Source organism: Ascaphus truei, chromosome 19 (genome assembly GCF_040206685.1).
Source record: "Ascaphus truei isolate aAscTru1 chromosome 19, aAscTru1.hap1, whole genome shotgun sequence".
NCBI lineage: Eukaryota > Metazoa > Chordata > Amphibia > Anura > Ascaphidae > Ascaphus > Ascaphus truei.
The window spans coordinates 9,836,189-9,852,613 of NC_134501.1; the positions used below are offsets into that span (position 1 = coordinate 9,836,189).

Below are 16,425 nucleotides of genomic sequence, written 5' to 3' on the forward strand. Positions count from 1 at the left end.
TGCAAAGCAACGCCTTCAGGCACCAAAGCAGTTACTATACCACATAAACCGCCTACAAATACAAAAAGCATGACATCACAATGAGCAAATATTAACCACTTATTAGCCCAAGAGGCCAGCAAGTCCTGGGTTGATAAAGTTTATATTATGTATTTTTTTTTTATCTATTCTAGGTTGGCTAGTCCTGGTAAAACTGGCAATAGTTGTTGGTGTTGGCGCGATATCGGCGGGTATCGGAGATTAGTGAATGTCTATAAACAATGAATTAGCCGTGACATTCTTATTTGCGGGCGATCAGTGACATCTTGCTGTGCTAAAAGGCCCCTTATCGTTGCTTTACTGCTTGCTCTATGGCCAGGGGTGGCCAGCGTCAGTCCACCAGGGCAACCAACAGGTCAGGTTTTTAAGGATATCCCTGCTTCAGCACAAGTAGCTGAAGCAGAGATATCCTTAAAACCGAACTAGTTGGTGGCCCTTGAGGACTGGAGTTGGCCACTCCTGCAATATGGCTTCAGTGAATAGGACGATAAATAAAATTGGTGTTAAATACCGCTAACGCCAATTTTAAAATCGCTTCGTGTCAGGGAAGCCTCTTACCGCCATTCACTTTCACTGAGCCCTGAGGCTTCACAGCCACGAGGTGCAACGTCACACGGTATCATACAGGCACCTAGGAGCTGGATACCCGTGGCGGGCAAAGGCAGGGCAAGAAAGACACTGGGTTTGCAGATGGATTTAGGCGTTACCACGGATCCTGATAACAAAATAAACAAATGAGCTAAAAGCTCTGTTCTATCTGATTCCCCACACTGACCTCCTGGAGCTGCTGGAGAAGCAGCTGTAAAGGAAGTATAGTGAGACGGGGAACCCAACCTCTTCCTGCTACCTTCTAAGTGCACTGTCTGTCTCTACTTACAGAAGGGGTTCTCAACACCTCCCCCCCCCAAAAGGTCATGTGTTCAAGATATCCCTGCTTCAGCACAAGTGGCTCAAAGCTTCAGCACAGGTGGTTTAATCAGTCCCAGCTTCAGCACAGGTTCGGAGGGGGGGGGGGGGGGAGGTTGTCTTGAGGACTGGAGTTGAAAACCACTGACGTACAGACCAGTGTCTGCAATCATTGGCTATAAAGAAAGGACGGGCATGCTGTGGCCTTCCGGCGAGACACGGCGTCTCAGTGCACGTCTGCCAGGTTCCCCTCTTGGCTTTAGAACTCTACACAGATGTCTTGTTCCACATCACATGCAGAAGTTTGTGCAGTTGCTGTCTATGAATAAATTGCCGAACGTTGAAATCGGGGCCAAATGACAAGCTGCAGAAAACCTTTCTTTCTGTTTGGAAGTGTGACTTCTAAACTTGGGAATTCTGCACGGCTCTGCCTCCTGACAGACAGGGCTCCCAAAGGGGACTCCCCCCCCCCCCTCCTCCTCCCGCAGCCGACAGGGACAGGAGGAGACCCCGGAGAGCGGTGACATATTGGCAGACAACTACATTTGCCAGCAATAATGTAACTAATTTCTATCAAATGAAGGTAATTGGTGCTGAGGGAATACACCTCCAGGGCTTCCAGATCGTGTGCAGGTGAGATAACCAAGAAGCCAAATGTAGTATTCTTCAAATGTGGAGAGTATCCGCCTACATAAAAATAGGCGGGGCATTGAATTCGGCACAGATGACCTCCCCCCCCCCCCCCCACCAACGGGTCAGGTTTTCAGGATATCCCTGCTTCAGCACAGGTGGCTCAGTTGAACACTGCACTATTTGTGCTGCAGCTGGGATATCCTAAAAACCTGACCTGTTGGTGGCCCTTGAGGACTGGAGTTGGCCGCCCCTGCTCCGCATTATGCAGGGAAAGGCAAAGCAAAGAAAATGAAGCCACCGATATTATTCACATTTTCTCTGCTGAATTTTCATCATAGCTGACTCTGTCGTTGATTAAAAAGTTGCTGCTCAAATGATATCATCAATTTCAGCAGTTACAGAGATGACATTATTATTTTTATTCTTATTATTAACAATTAGAATTGTTAAGGTAACTTTGTGATAAAAAGGTGCACCTTTAAAAAACAATAAGAACAATACCTTTCGGCAGTGTCAAAATCAGTTGTTTGTTTATACCTCCCAGAAAAAGCAATGTTCTCTGGTTTACACATTGGGAATGCAAACAGGCATAGCTAGTGATTAAAAGCTATTGAACTAAAGGATAATGCTAAACCGTACATAAAGCACGGCAAACACACAGCATCCAACAATGTTACAATTACCTTTTTGTATTTTTCTTCTAAAATAATGAGGCTGCCATTTTATTAATTTCTATGAAACAGGCGCACAAATTTACTAAACAATAACCTAAGGAGCGTCTCTTTGTTCTCCTTCCCACCCCCACTGCAGCGAGAGAATAAATAGCCAACTGGCTTCACGTGTCATCAAAGGTGAACATCTATCACTGCGGCACAGGCGACGGGTCACAGTATGAAGTCTGCAGTCAGAATGACATCGCTCTGTCTGTGTGCGGCAGCTGAGCGAAGAAGGCTGTAGCTGAAGGATAACGACGCGCTGTTGTACTATCGTTTGCAGGTCGATACATTCGAAAGTAATAACAAACATCTATTTCCACATCTTGTGTTTCAATGTATCCATAAGGCCCAATCTGACTTATTACACTACATATATATACATATATAGATATAGTCAGTGTTCGACAAACCTATACATTTGCACGCCCCGGGCGAGTGGATTTAACATCGTGGCGAGCTCCTATTGGCCCAAGCAGCACACGTGTGGTACTAGGTGGCGAGTAGATTTTTTTGTTCGGCGAGTAGATTTTTTGGTGATTTGTCGACCACTGGATATAGTCATAATGTGAGTAAAGTGATGCATTGTTTGTCACAGCACAGTATACAGCAAAGTCACAGAACATCTATTTTAACAGCACAGATCTAAGGCAGGGGTCTCAACTACAGCCCTCAAGCCCCCCTGTCAGGTTTTCAGGATATCCCAGCTTCAGCACAGGGATAGAAGACACCTGTGCTGATGCTGAGACACCTGTGCTGATGCTGAGACTGATTGAGCCACCTGTGCTGAAGCAGGGATATCCTGAAAACCTGACCTGTTGAGGGGGCTTGAAGACTGGAGTTGATCTCAGGGATTTCACCCACATTGGCCACTCTTCATAATGATATATTTCTTTGCTCACAAACAAGGGGAAAAAATTATCTATTTTTTTATTAATCCTATTCTAAATATTTCCCTTATTATTATTACTCTGAACAGTTTGGTACAATATTGCAATGATATATTTGCTTGACTGCATTTGCGTTCCAGTTTCCAGTATTTGTGTATTTTTGATACATTATGTCCTAAATAGGATGATCACATGGCAACGTACATGTTACTAAACTCATGATATCCGGCTTTTTATCTTATTTGAATATTTCCTATTTCACAGCGAGATTGCAGTCAGACGAGTAAGCTTTTCTGATAACATATACCCAGACGGAGAAAAGTGGCCTCGTTCCATTGTACTGCACATTTGGGAAGAATGTCTTTGGTGTTCATTTCAAAGCAGAAGATTCTAAATTATTTACCTGTACATTTCGATAGCGCACAATCTGTGAAGTATTTATATTTTCCTCACCTGGCTTTAAAATGTATGTGAATGAAAACAGAAGAAACGACACAAGCCTGGTCCTGATGACGTATTTTTCCCTTTTAATATGATCAAAAAGTTGTATTGATCATGGAAATGTTGGTGGAAGTGATACCTTTTACTTACCCAACTGGAGAGCTCTCCGTAGAGAAAGGGATAGTATGTTGAGCTTTTTAAACCCCCTAGCGTCGGTCTTATCTTCATGACGGCACACAATAAGGTCGCTATGTACCAGGGCAGTGTTGGAGGAAGGAAAGCGAGTGTTGAGTTGGCACGGCGCCATTTTTGATCGCACAGCGACATCAAATATAAGAAATGGTTTCTTCCATCGGGTGCAGATCATCGTGAGAAGCCAGAAACGCCACGCCCGAAAGTTGGGGGAACATTGTATACATCGCACGGTAAGGAGCACGCACTTTCTGGCCCCAATTCAATATGGGGTGAAACTGCTTCTCCATGTCAGGGAAACCAGAGCCATAGTCATTTAGCCTGAGCTGAGAGCCTTCCTGGCACTGGGAATCGGATTCACAGCATCAGCCTAAAACTCTTGTTATTTACCATGCAAGGGGATCTTTTGTATGATCTGATTCATGCACATTAATTTCTGTATATATATATATTTTTTTTCTAGTGTTAAAACGATGATGGTATTAATCTTTAGCATCTAAGGTTGCCATGGTAACCTTTAGGCTACACTGGGCTCTGGGGAGAGCTTCATTTTAACCTCACAGGCACTTAATATTTCAAACGCTTGTATCTGCCGACCGAAGAATCAGATTAAAAAAATAAAAACCCCGTTTGGAAAGGGCAAGGAGTGATTGCGTAAAATAAAATGCACACAAAAATACTGATCAGAGAAAACTGCTGCTTTAAAACGATATATATATATATATATATATATATATATATATATATATATATATATATATATATACTGGTAAGGAAATCCATAGAGGAGAACAAAAGAGAGCAATGTGAGAAGCCAAACCACCACAAAGGCCAGTATAGAAAAATACGAATATTGGTATCCCCCAGTGTCCGTATCCATCTATCATTGACACAGGGAGGATAGATTCATCAAGAGAACAAGGCAACAAATGACCCTTTTAATTGTTCACAGTTTCACGACTTTATTGTGGAAATATCCCAGACGGATCCCATCTTTTTTACACGTTGTTTTGTATTTTATGTTGGAAGCAAACCAACATAATCACAGATCGGTATGGCGAGAGTTCTCATAATCACAGATCAGTATGGCGAGAGTTCTTAGTTCGCTTGCCACATTAAGGTAAATGAGTGTCATATGGTTAATCTTGGCTTTTACGCAGTAGCAAAGAAAGCAAACCTCTGATATCACAGATTAGCAGGAGGAGCATAACATAACGTTAATATTAGTAACATGACCAACACAGCACATCGCTGGAGGTTCAACGGACTAACTCCCCCAGTGACACAGGCTGTTTACAACTGCTCTGGGCAGTACATTTGTCACAGAACCCTATACCAGGGCACTCAACTCCAGTCCTCAAGACCCCTCCCCCCCCCCCCAACAGGTCAGGTTTTCAGGATATCCCAGCTTCAGCACAGGTGGCTCAATCAGCTCAGTCGAAGACTGAGCCTCTGATTGAGCCACCTGTGCTGAAGCTGGGATATCCTGAAAACCTGATTGAGCCACCTGTGCTGAAGCAGGGACTGATTGAGCCACCTGTGCTGAAGCAAGGATATCCTGGAAACCTGATCTGTTGGGGGGGAGAGGAGGGGGGGCTCTTGAGGACCGCCGTTGAGTCCCCCTGCCCTATACAGTTGTCACCGACATTAAATATTACCCTATAGAAACTTGTAACCGTCGTGCTCCCCATGGTACAGCCTACGCACCTGCGCAGTCTGCCCACGATTAAACCTCATGCATTCAAGACCATTCCAGCATCAAAGGTCATTCTGCAAGTAACCTATTGACTAATACCCCCAGTCTGGCCACCACATGTGTACGCTCCAGCTCCAAGAATACTCCTAGTAAGAGGCACTATTAATAAGGTACGCTTCACCTATTTATACAGGCACATTGGCACACGTTACAAGCTGCCACGCGCCTTCCCCTGCACAGAGAAAGCGGGGGGGGTGGGGGGGGGAAAGCGCCTGACATACTGCACTGTACAGTAAGCCTCCACAGGTCACTGGAGTAAGGCAGCATGTCAGAATTCAAACTGGACCATCCATCAGCAGCAGACCAGGAACCGGCGAGTGCAAGACAGCAAGAGCCCAATTTAAAGGCTGACCTTCCACGTACCGGGAGTGCTGAAAGGAAGGGGGGGGGGGGAGGGGGAAGAGATTGGAAAAAATATTTCATGTATTGCACTCGGGCAACAATAGAGTTCGGAAAGATTTGCAGATACATAATTTGGTAAAGAAGAAAAAATAAAAACATATGTCAGCCAGTTTAATCCTTGGGGTCAGATAACAAGTGGCGAAAACGGCTCCAGCCAGCTCAGGAATACATCAACTGTAACGCGCTGAACCCACCGTGCGCAGACCCCACAGCTCCTGCGAATATCACAATCCCAGGCAAATTTACATGGGTCTTACAAGAGGGGAATGTTCTAGCTCCTGTGAGCTAAACAACAACAGATATTTCAATAAGATGTCAGCAGCAAATATCCCAACAACAAATAAGTAACATTTACACACAAAACAAATTCCCATTCAATATGTGCATCAATACAATCTGCACACTGACAAGTGATTGGCTAAGTTGCAGATTGATCCGGTCTCCTGTAATCGATCGCTTTGCTCAGGGTTATTTAATTCAGTTATTGCTGCAAAACAGTATCCACGATGCAAAGTTCTGTGTGGAAGATCATGTGACTAGGCAGTTACTACAGTAGATACAATTGATGCACTGCTAGAGAGTGGGCAGGGCTCAATAGCCTGTCTCAGAAGAGGAAGGGGGTGTCACTTTGTAAATGGTTTCTATAGAAACAAAAATGCTTGGTACATTAGAATACATTAAAAATGTCTTTAAAAATTGTTTAAAAATAAATAAATAAATGCTACAAGTATTTTCTCATAGTACAGAACTGATTTATTAAAATAAAAATACATATGTATTGATATTGACAATTTACAATGCATCTGATCTCAGACGCGCTATTAGAGAGGGTTGGGGTTCCTTACAATGCATTTGATTTCAGACGCGCTATTAGAGAGGGTTGGGGTTCCTTACAATGCATCTGATCCCAGACGCGCTATTAGAGAGGGTTGGGGTTCCTTACAATGCATCTGATCCCAGACGCGCTATTAGAGAGGGTTGGCGTTCCTTACAATGCATCTGATCCCAGACGCGCTATTAGAGAGGGTTGGCATTCCTTACAATGCATCTGATCCCAGACGCGCTATTAGAGAGGGTTGGGGTTCCTTACAATGCGTCTGATCCCAGACGCGCTATTAGAGAGGGTTGGGGTTCCTTACAATGCATCTGATCCCAGACGCGCTATTAGAGAGGGTTGGCGTTCCTTACAATGCATCTGATCCCAGACGCGCTATTAGAGAGGGTTGGCGTTCCTTACAATGCATCTGATCCCAGACGCGCTATTAGAGAGGGTTGGGGTTCCTTACAATGCGTCTGATCCCAGACGCGCTATTAGAGAGGGTTGGGGTTCCTTACAATGCATCTGATCTTTGACGCGCTATTAGAGAGGGTTGGGGTTCCTTACAATGCATCTGATCCCAGACGCGCTATTAGAGAGGGTTGGGGTTCCTTACAATGCATCTGATCCCAGACGCGCTATTAGAGAGGGTTGGGATTCCTTACAATGCATCTGATCTCAGACGCGCTATTAGAGGGTTGGGGTTCCTCAGAATTTCACATAGCGTTCCTTCACCAATACAAGGCTGGAAACCACTGGTCTAGTAAAATAAACTTACATACAAGTCAGTTTGGCTGTTACTCCGCTCCTCAGACATTCTTGTTGATTCTGCATTTCCATTTTAAAACTCTTGGAAAGAAACCTAGAAAGAGGACGATAAGTCCTAGATTCACAACGCTCCGTCAGGGAACATAACGTCATGCTCCAGACCATGATATCAGAGGGAGCCTGGGGGTTTTTGGGGCCAAAGGCAAGAGTCATTGGGGGCCCCTTAGAGGTTTGCATTTGATGAGCTATAAGCAACTTGGCAAGTCTGATATAAATGTCACTTTATCCTGTCGAAGCGACAATGAAAGTATCATAATACATTTAGTGTAATTAATATTTATTGCAACTGGAGTGAATAATATTACAATTTACATAATATATGTAACATTATATCAACACTGCACTCAAAAGTTACAACCAACAAAAAGTAACATGCTGTTACTTGCAAATGTCATTCTATTCCGAAGACAAAAAGGAGCGTTACATGAATGTATCATAATAGGATATATACTAATAGCCAGTTCATTGAGTAAACAAATTCAATGGTATATTTATTGGAATGTAACTTTGAGCCTTATTGGAAATGAAGTCCTCCTTTAGCTCCCTATCATCTAAATCAGGGGAGCACAAACTTTTGCTGCTGCGCCCCCCTGTCTTGCCTGCCTCGGAGCTTGCACCTTCACACCTACCTTGGAGCTGCGTCAAATGACGCTGCGGGGTCATGTGACGCGTCACAGAGCGGCTGAATTATGGTAAGTAGAGAGTTGCAGAGGCCTCACGCGATCCCCCGGCATTTAATTTAAATGCCTTGGGGAAGAGTGCGGGGCCTCTGCAACCGCTGCACCCCCTCCCCCCCCCAGAAAAATCTCTTGCCCCCCAGTTTGCGCCCCCCTGATCTAAATCTCCATTCTATTCAACTACCCCAATTATAGCATATAAATCCCTATTTCTTACACAGATCAGACCTAACCAATCTACAGAATGAACTTCACGCCCGCATGGTATAAAACAATCAATCTGATCACTATCAAAGAGGGAAGAGAATGCGCCCAATCCAAAGGGTTTCATCTTATCAACCAATGACAGCTCTATTTCACAATTAGGGTCCCCCAGGTGAAAATATCACCCCTCTCTATTATATTACTAATCCAAATCTAAATATATCCTCTAATCATATATATTAGTCTGATTGTTAAGGTTACTTCACCCGCCCAAAGAGAACAGAAGAGACATTGACTAAACAGTAGAAAGACCTAATTAGCAAAATACAAACGGTAATCTTGTCCAAATGTATTACATTATAGATAGTCCAAGCAGAGAATGGACAGGACATGAAAAGACCACAAGGACGAAGGGGTCAAAATCAATATTATTTTCCCAGATGGGTGTTATTATACTGGAGTATATCTGTAGATGCTTCAGTAACAGCCAGCATGGGATGGGGATCACGGAGGACGGCTCTACAGGAGACCTCACATTCTCTGGGTACAAAACTCATCATATATTCATATTTTCTCTAGTGTATTGTATGATATTCTATCAGTATAGGATACGTTAAAAAAATCTATTACTTACCTAAGTTATTTTGGAGATAGGAGTACACCCAGAAACACACACCTTACTAAAAATAGTTACAACAGATTTTGTTAGGTGGATGTTAAAACCCATATTAACTTCTTCACCCAATAAAATATTTTTGTGGGGCCAATGGCAGATGCCTGGTTTGCCCTTAACTAAGGCCACTATTGGTGGTATCATTAAAGCCAATTATAAGCAAATACAATGGCCAGAATACATACAGTATCATTGCTTCACATCACGAAAAGTTAAGATAATGTTGCATTATCTTCATACACGTTATGTCAGTCTTGCCATTACTCCTAACCAGACTCTGAAATCCGGCAAAAAAAACGTGGGCCAATAGGAAGTCGTGATGTCATCCCTTGTTTACCCGGCAATACGCGGGATATTTAAGCAGCCATTATGTTAGCCCCAACGAGCCCAGTCGGAGCTGCTACCTGCAGAGATACCGGCACCCCCTACGGAGGTAAGCATCTCTGGAAGTAGGGGGTCCCCAGAGCCGAAATTAACCCAGTTCAGCTCCGGAAACCCCCTGCTTCAAACCTAGAACTACAATAAATAAATAACCAAAGCAAAAAATACCACCTGGAGTGCTGCTTGAACTATTGTCCTTTGCGAATCCATCAGGACTCCTCATGGGACATGGGGTGAGGTTGCCATCACATGAAGTAGTTTGTATATCAGAAGTCATTGCTTTTCCATGCATTGGTTGAGAAATGGGTTTCTTTAATGATGATGCACATGTGCACCGCGTGTAAAGATTTATATGCACGAGTGGGGTTTATGCATGTCTGCGTATACAACCCAACTCGGCGATGCAAATTAGTATGCAAATGAGCCATTTTTCTGACATCCCTCATACTCCGTCTATTCAATAAACCCCAGAGATTTGCCATGCTGCAATCACTGTCCTCCGGATAACACCTTGTCCAGGGGGTCATACCGGAGACCGCCATTTAGGAAACCTAACTGGACGAGGTGAAAAACGCACACAATATTATTAGCCCCTGGGTTATCATAGTGGTCATGAAGGCAATCATCAGATGCGCCTTCATGTATGTATGTCAAATTGTATTCATGTAGTGCCAACAGTGACAATACAAGGTACAGAAATGACAAACATTGGGGATAAGCACAATAGGTAAATGATGACATAAAGCAAAGGGAGATCCTGCCCAGAAGAGCTTACAATCTAAGTGGTATGTTGGGAGGCTTAGGCTAAGGCCCCGCTGCACGCGCCCGCACGGCCGCCTTGCTTCCGGCGGTGCGTGCAAGTCACTGCACCGCGATCTGCGCTCTGCAGTAAACTTGTTTCGGTGGGGGGCGTGACCGGGTTGGGTGGGCGCGGCCATGATGTGGGGGGGGGGGGGCTCTGATTTAGCCACCTATGCTGAAGCAGTGACTGATAGAGCCACGTGTGCTGAAGCAGTTGGTACAGGCAGGCAGTCAGGCTGTGCAGGCAGTCGGTGTCTGGCAGGCAGTCGGTGCAGGCAGGCTGCACGGACTGATATGATGGTCCATTATACGTTATCACAGCCCACTAAGCATCTTTCTCGTTCCTTTGTAGGAAAACTTCTCTGTATCGGCCTAAATCCTTTTAACTTTTTTAGGTCACTTGTTCATGATTGGAACAGATTCATCAGCATCCAGAACAAGCTTCCAACGTACATATTTAAATCTCCGCAGATGAAGCTCCTCCAGTTTCAAATGATACATCCATTACCCCATTTCAGCGACGTGCCACGTATTTCCGTGATTTACCTCTTAACCACGCCATGGGGTATCCACCCATGAGTGCTGAAGGATAACTCTTCTTCAGGCCGGAAGGTTCACCCATTTCCTTTTGGTTCTCATCAGGCCAGACCCGTATAACGCCCAGGCCAAAGCTTTCGTCACATAATCCATGTCCTCCTATTCGTACGGCGAACATTTTATTAATTTTTACAGTCTTTGCAACATTTTCCAGATTGTATTTTATCAGGACAAAAGACACAATGGATTACCATCAGTCGTAAACATTTCTATTGAAAATACTTTTTTTTCGGCATGTCTTAATAGCAGGATATAATGAATTCTCACTGGAATATACATCTGCTCTGCTATCTTATTGTGTTTTGCTTGTACATTAAACAATGTGTACCCAAAACTTCATTCTTTTATCATAGAACAGAGTGTATTCATCTGCTCTAAAACCCAAAGAACATTTGTGCCAGGAAAAGAAATGCAAAATAGACACAATACATGAACACAACAAGAATATTAATAAAACATGTTCACAGAGATTATAGTGTACTGGGGATGGTGGTCTGGAGACACAATGACCCCAGGATTTATAATTATTATTTTATTCTAACCTTTAGCTAAGCATCGTCCTTTTAGAATGCACAGAAGTGCCTTGTTGCAGTAAAGCTGTTGCATTTGAAATGTAATGTGCTATAAAGACATGCAGGAATGGCTTTTCAATAAAGATTAATCCCAGTTCCATCTTTCCCCGTGATTCCTGCGTACTCACATGCTTATTACTGTACATCTGAGTGATCACGCTAAAATAGCCAAGAGGCCCTGCGTTCCCTCTTTTATTTTCATACGTTTAAAATGAGCCTGCGCTTAAATGTAACAAATTTGGGGTAAGGATCAAAGTGGCCGTTCTTCAGAATAAAACATGTGGAAATTGCACCACATTTTCCACCGGGTGCCAATGATTCATTTAGCAGAATAAAGCTGTGTGAACAGCTAAATCTTCTTGTAACTCCAAAACGCATTCGAAATAAAGGTATTGAATTTGAACGACGAGCAGGAGGAAAAATCGTTTCCAAATCGCAACGGAGATAGATTTCCGAATCTCGTTTAATAAAATGTCTGAACTACGGCTGCAAAAAGTCAATCCTATTACCATCGAAAACAAGAGCACGGTCTCTCGGCTGGCTCTCCATAATGGGAGGTGCATCGCTGTGACACGCAGTGCTTTTAGTAGATATCTCACATTAATCAGACATAATTAGCACTCTGGGTGACAATTATTTGATTTCTATCCCCGCAATAAAAGCCTTTGTTGTCGGCACGTAGATTCAGCATGTAAATTGATCATTTACCTATTGTTGCAGTGTATCCCCATGAGGGAGAATTTAGGACAAACTATAGCTGTAAGGGAGGGGATGAAATGCAGGCAGGGAAGCCCTTAGTGAGGTTTATGAACAAAAAAAAAGGAAATTAATTCAATAAAAGCTTTTAAGGACTGTAATCAAATGTGCTATTAGGAAGCTAAATACAGACGGAGATGATATTCTATCTGTTTTCTTTGTCTACTGCCAAATTGATTATGCATTTTCCTTAGAGAAACTTTTTACCAAAAAATGCCATTTAATGAACAACCATAACAATAAAATGTTGAAAACTGGAGAATTCCATGAGATTAATCACCACACAGCCACAATGACCATTCCTCGGTTGTAACAAACCGTGTAGGTGCAGTACAGAACACACTTGACCACAGGCACAGTGACTCCTTATTAAAGGGTCAGTTCATCCTACACAATGCTTAGCTGGACATCTCTATACTGTAGGTCAGTGTTTTTAATCCAGGGTTCCTAGAAACCTATGGGTTCCCTGCAATTCTTAGGACATTTGAAAAAAGTACCGAATACAGAAGAATTTACAATGCATCTGATCTCAGATGCGCTGTTAGAAAGGGTTGGGGTTCCTTATAATGCATCTGATCTCATCAGATGCGGTATTAGAGGTTGTTGGGGTTCCTCCCAATTGCAATGCAATGCAATTGGGGTTCTGCTAGACCCCGGGGGAAGCCCTCAGCCAGCTGCTGCCCCTCCGTGGGCTCCAGCAGGCGCATCCGAGGGCACCCTCATTGGGCCTATAGCAGCCCCAGTAGCTAGACCCCTCTGCTATGGACCTCCCTGCCCCCCCCTCCCCCTCCTACCCAAGGCCTATATCAATCTCCCCTTCTCCAGGTCCATACCTATCACTCCTTCCCAGGTCCAGACCTTCTCTTCCCCTCCCCCCTCCCCAGACCCATAGCTTCTCCTCCCCCCGCCCTCCAAGCCTATACCATCTTCCCTTCCCATGCCCATACCTCCTCCCCACACGGCACACTGCTCCTTACATTTGTCCTGGGTCCAATGATTTCTGTTGGGGTCCTGATTATATGCGTTAAACTCTTAGGCTACTGAAGGGAACAGCTGCTATGATAGCAATGAAGGCCTACCATCACAGAGGGTTTTAGTGCTATATACTGTAGCTGTACTGAAATATTGTTAGAGTAAAACTTACAGCCATCATACATGTAGGATTTAATTTAATGACAATAACATATTTGATTTATTGATTTCTCAGTCAGTTCCCTCCTCCCTCATTTACTTGATGCACTATCACTCCCCCAAGCTTTCCTCTTTCATGTTCCCCCAATGTTCCACTCTAACCTTTGCTTTTGTTCATTTACTTCTTATTACATTATCTTCTTCTTCTTCCTCTTCTTCTTCTTCTTCTTCTTCTTCCCATATCATCCTTGGTATTTTCCCATACTGTTCCTTGGTATGTTCCCATACTGTCCCTTGGTATGTTCCCATACTGTTCCTTGGTATGTTCCCATACTGTCCCTTGGTATTTTCCCATACTGTTCCTTGGTATGTTCCCATACTGTCCCTTGGTATGTTCCCATACTGTTCCTTGGTATGTTCCCATACTGTTCCTTGGTATGTTTCCATACTGTTCCTTGGTATGTTCCCATACTGTTCCTTGGTATGTTCCCATACTGTCCCTTGGTATTTTCCCATACTGTTCCTTGGTATGTTCCCATACTGTTCCTTGGTATGTTCCCATACTGTCCCTTGGTATTTTCCTATACTGTTCCTTGGTATGTTCCCATACTGTTCCTTGGTATGTTCCCATACTGTTCCTTGGTATGTTTCCATACTGTTCCTTGGTATGTTCCCATACTGTTCCTTGGTATGTTCCCATACTGTTCCTTGGTATGTTTCCATACTGTTCCTTGGTATGTTCCCATACTGTCCCTTGGTATTTTCCCATACTGTTCCTTGGTATGTTCCCATACTGTTCCTTGGTATGTTCCCATACTGTCCCTTGGTATGTTCCCATACTGTTCCTTGGTATGTTCCCATACTGTCCCTTGGTATTTTCCTATACTGTTCCTTGGTATGTTCCCATACTGTTCCTTGGTATGTTCCCATACTGTTCCTTGGTATGTTCCCATACTGTTCCTTGGTATGTTCCCATACTGTTTCTTGGTATGTTCCCATACTGCCCCTTGGTATGTTCCCATACTGTTCCTTGGTATTTTTCTATACTGTTCCTTGGTATGTTCCCATACTGTTCCTTGGTATGTTCCCATACTGTTCCTTGGTATGTTCCCATACTGTCCCTTGGTATTTTCCTATACTGTTCCTTGGTATGTTCCCATACTGTTCCTTGTTATGTTCCCATACTGTCCCTTGGTATTTTCCTATACTGTTCCTTGGTATGTTCCCATACTGTTCCTTGTTATGTTCCCATACTTTCCCTTGGTATTTTCCCATACTGTTCCTTGTTATGTTCCCATACTTTCCCTTGGTATGTTCCCATACTGTCCCTTGGTATGTTCCCATACTGTCCCTTGGTATGTTCCCATACTGTTCCTTGGTATTTTCTCATACTGTTCCTTGGTATGTTCCCATACTGTTCCTTGGTATGTTCCCATACTGTCCCTTGGTATGTTCCCATACTGTTCCTTGGTATGTTCCCATACTGTTCCTTGGTATGTTCCCATACTGTCCCTTGGTATTTTCCTATACTGTTCCTTGGTATGTTCCCATACTGTTCCTTGGTATGTTCCCATACTGTTCCTTGGTATGTTCCCATACTGTTCCTTGGTATGTTCCCATACTGTTTCTTGGTATGTTCCCATACTGCCCCTTGGTATGTTCCCATACTGTTCCTTGGTATTTTTCTATACTGTTCCTTGGTATGTTCCCATACTGTTCCTTGGTATGTTCCCATACTGTTCCTTGGTATGTTCCCATACTGTCCCTTGGTATTTTCCTATACTGTTCCTTGGTATGTTCCCATACTGTTCCTTGTTATGTTCCCATACTGTCCCTTGGTATTTTCCTATACTGTTCCTTGGTATGTTCCCATACTGTTCCTTGTTATGTTCCCATACTTTCCCTTGGTATTTTCCCATACTGTTCCTTGTTATGTTCCCATACTTTCCCTTGGTATGTTCCCATACTGTCCCTTGGTATGTTCCCATACTGTCCCTTGGTATGTTCCCATACTGTTCCTTGGTATTTTCTCATACTGTTCCTTGGTATGTTCCCATACTGTTCCTTGGTATGTTCCCATACTGTCCCTTGGTATGTTCCCATACTGTTCCTTGGTATGTTCCCATACTGTTCCTTGGTATGTTCCCATACTGTTCCTTGGTATGTTCCCATACTGTTCCTTGGTATGTTCCCATACTGTTCCTTGGTATGTTCCCATACTGTTCCTTGGTATGTTTCCATACTGTTCCTTGGTATTGGTATGTTCCCATACTGTTCCTTGGTATGTTCCCATACTGTCCCTTGGTATTTTCCTATACTGTTCCTTGGTATGTTCCCATACTGTTCCTTGGTATGTTCCCATACTGTTCCTTGGTATGTTCCCATACTGTTCCTTGGTATGTTTCCATACTGTTCCTTGGTATTGGTATGTTCCCATACTGTTCCTTGGTATGTTCCCATACTGTCCCTTGGTATTTTCCTATACTGTTCCTTGGTATGTTCCCATACTGTTCCTTGGTATGTTCCCATACTGTTCTTTGGTATGTTTCCATACTGTTCCTTGGTATGTTCCCATACTGTTCCTTGGTATTTTCCCATACTGTTCCTTGGTATGTTCCCATACTGTTCCTTGGTATGTTCCCATACTGTCCCTTGGTATGTTCCCATACTGTTCCTTGGTATGTTCCCATACTGTCCCTTGGTATTTTCCTATACTGTTCCTTGGTATGTTCCCATACTGTTCCTTGGTATGTTCCCATACTGTTCCTTGGTATGTTCCCATACTGTTCCTTGGTATGTTCCCATACTGTTTCTTGGTATGTTCCCATACTGCCCCTTGGTATGTTCCCATACTGTTCCTTGGTATTTTTCTATACTGTTCCTTGGTATGTTCCCATACTGTTCCTTGGTATGTTCCCATACTGTTCCTTGGTATGTTCCCATACTGTCCCTTGGTATTTTCCTATACTGTTCCTTGGTATGTTCCCATACTGTTCCTTGTTATGTTCCCATACTG

General features: G+C 43.5%; 1 long non-coding RNA gene across 2 annotated transcripts; it reads left to right on the forward strand.

The window, feature by feature from the left end:
- The first annotated feature begins 1,147 nt into the window (after nt 1-1,147).
- Nucleotides 1,148-5,228, forward strand: LOC142469813 (uncharacterized). Of its 2 annotated transcripts, none has more exons than XR_012789098.1 (3): nt 1,148-1,578; nt 2,389-2,590; nt 3,446-5,228. It is a non-coding gene; the product is annotated as an uncharacterized LOC142469813 (long non-coding RNA). The 2 variants fall into 2 exon arrangements; XR_012789099.1 differs by having other exon boundaries at nt 2,389-2,574.
- Nucleotides 5,229-16,425: the final 11,197 nt, after the last annotated feature.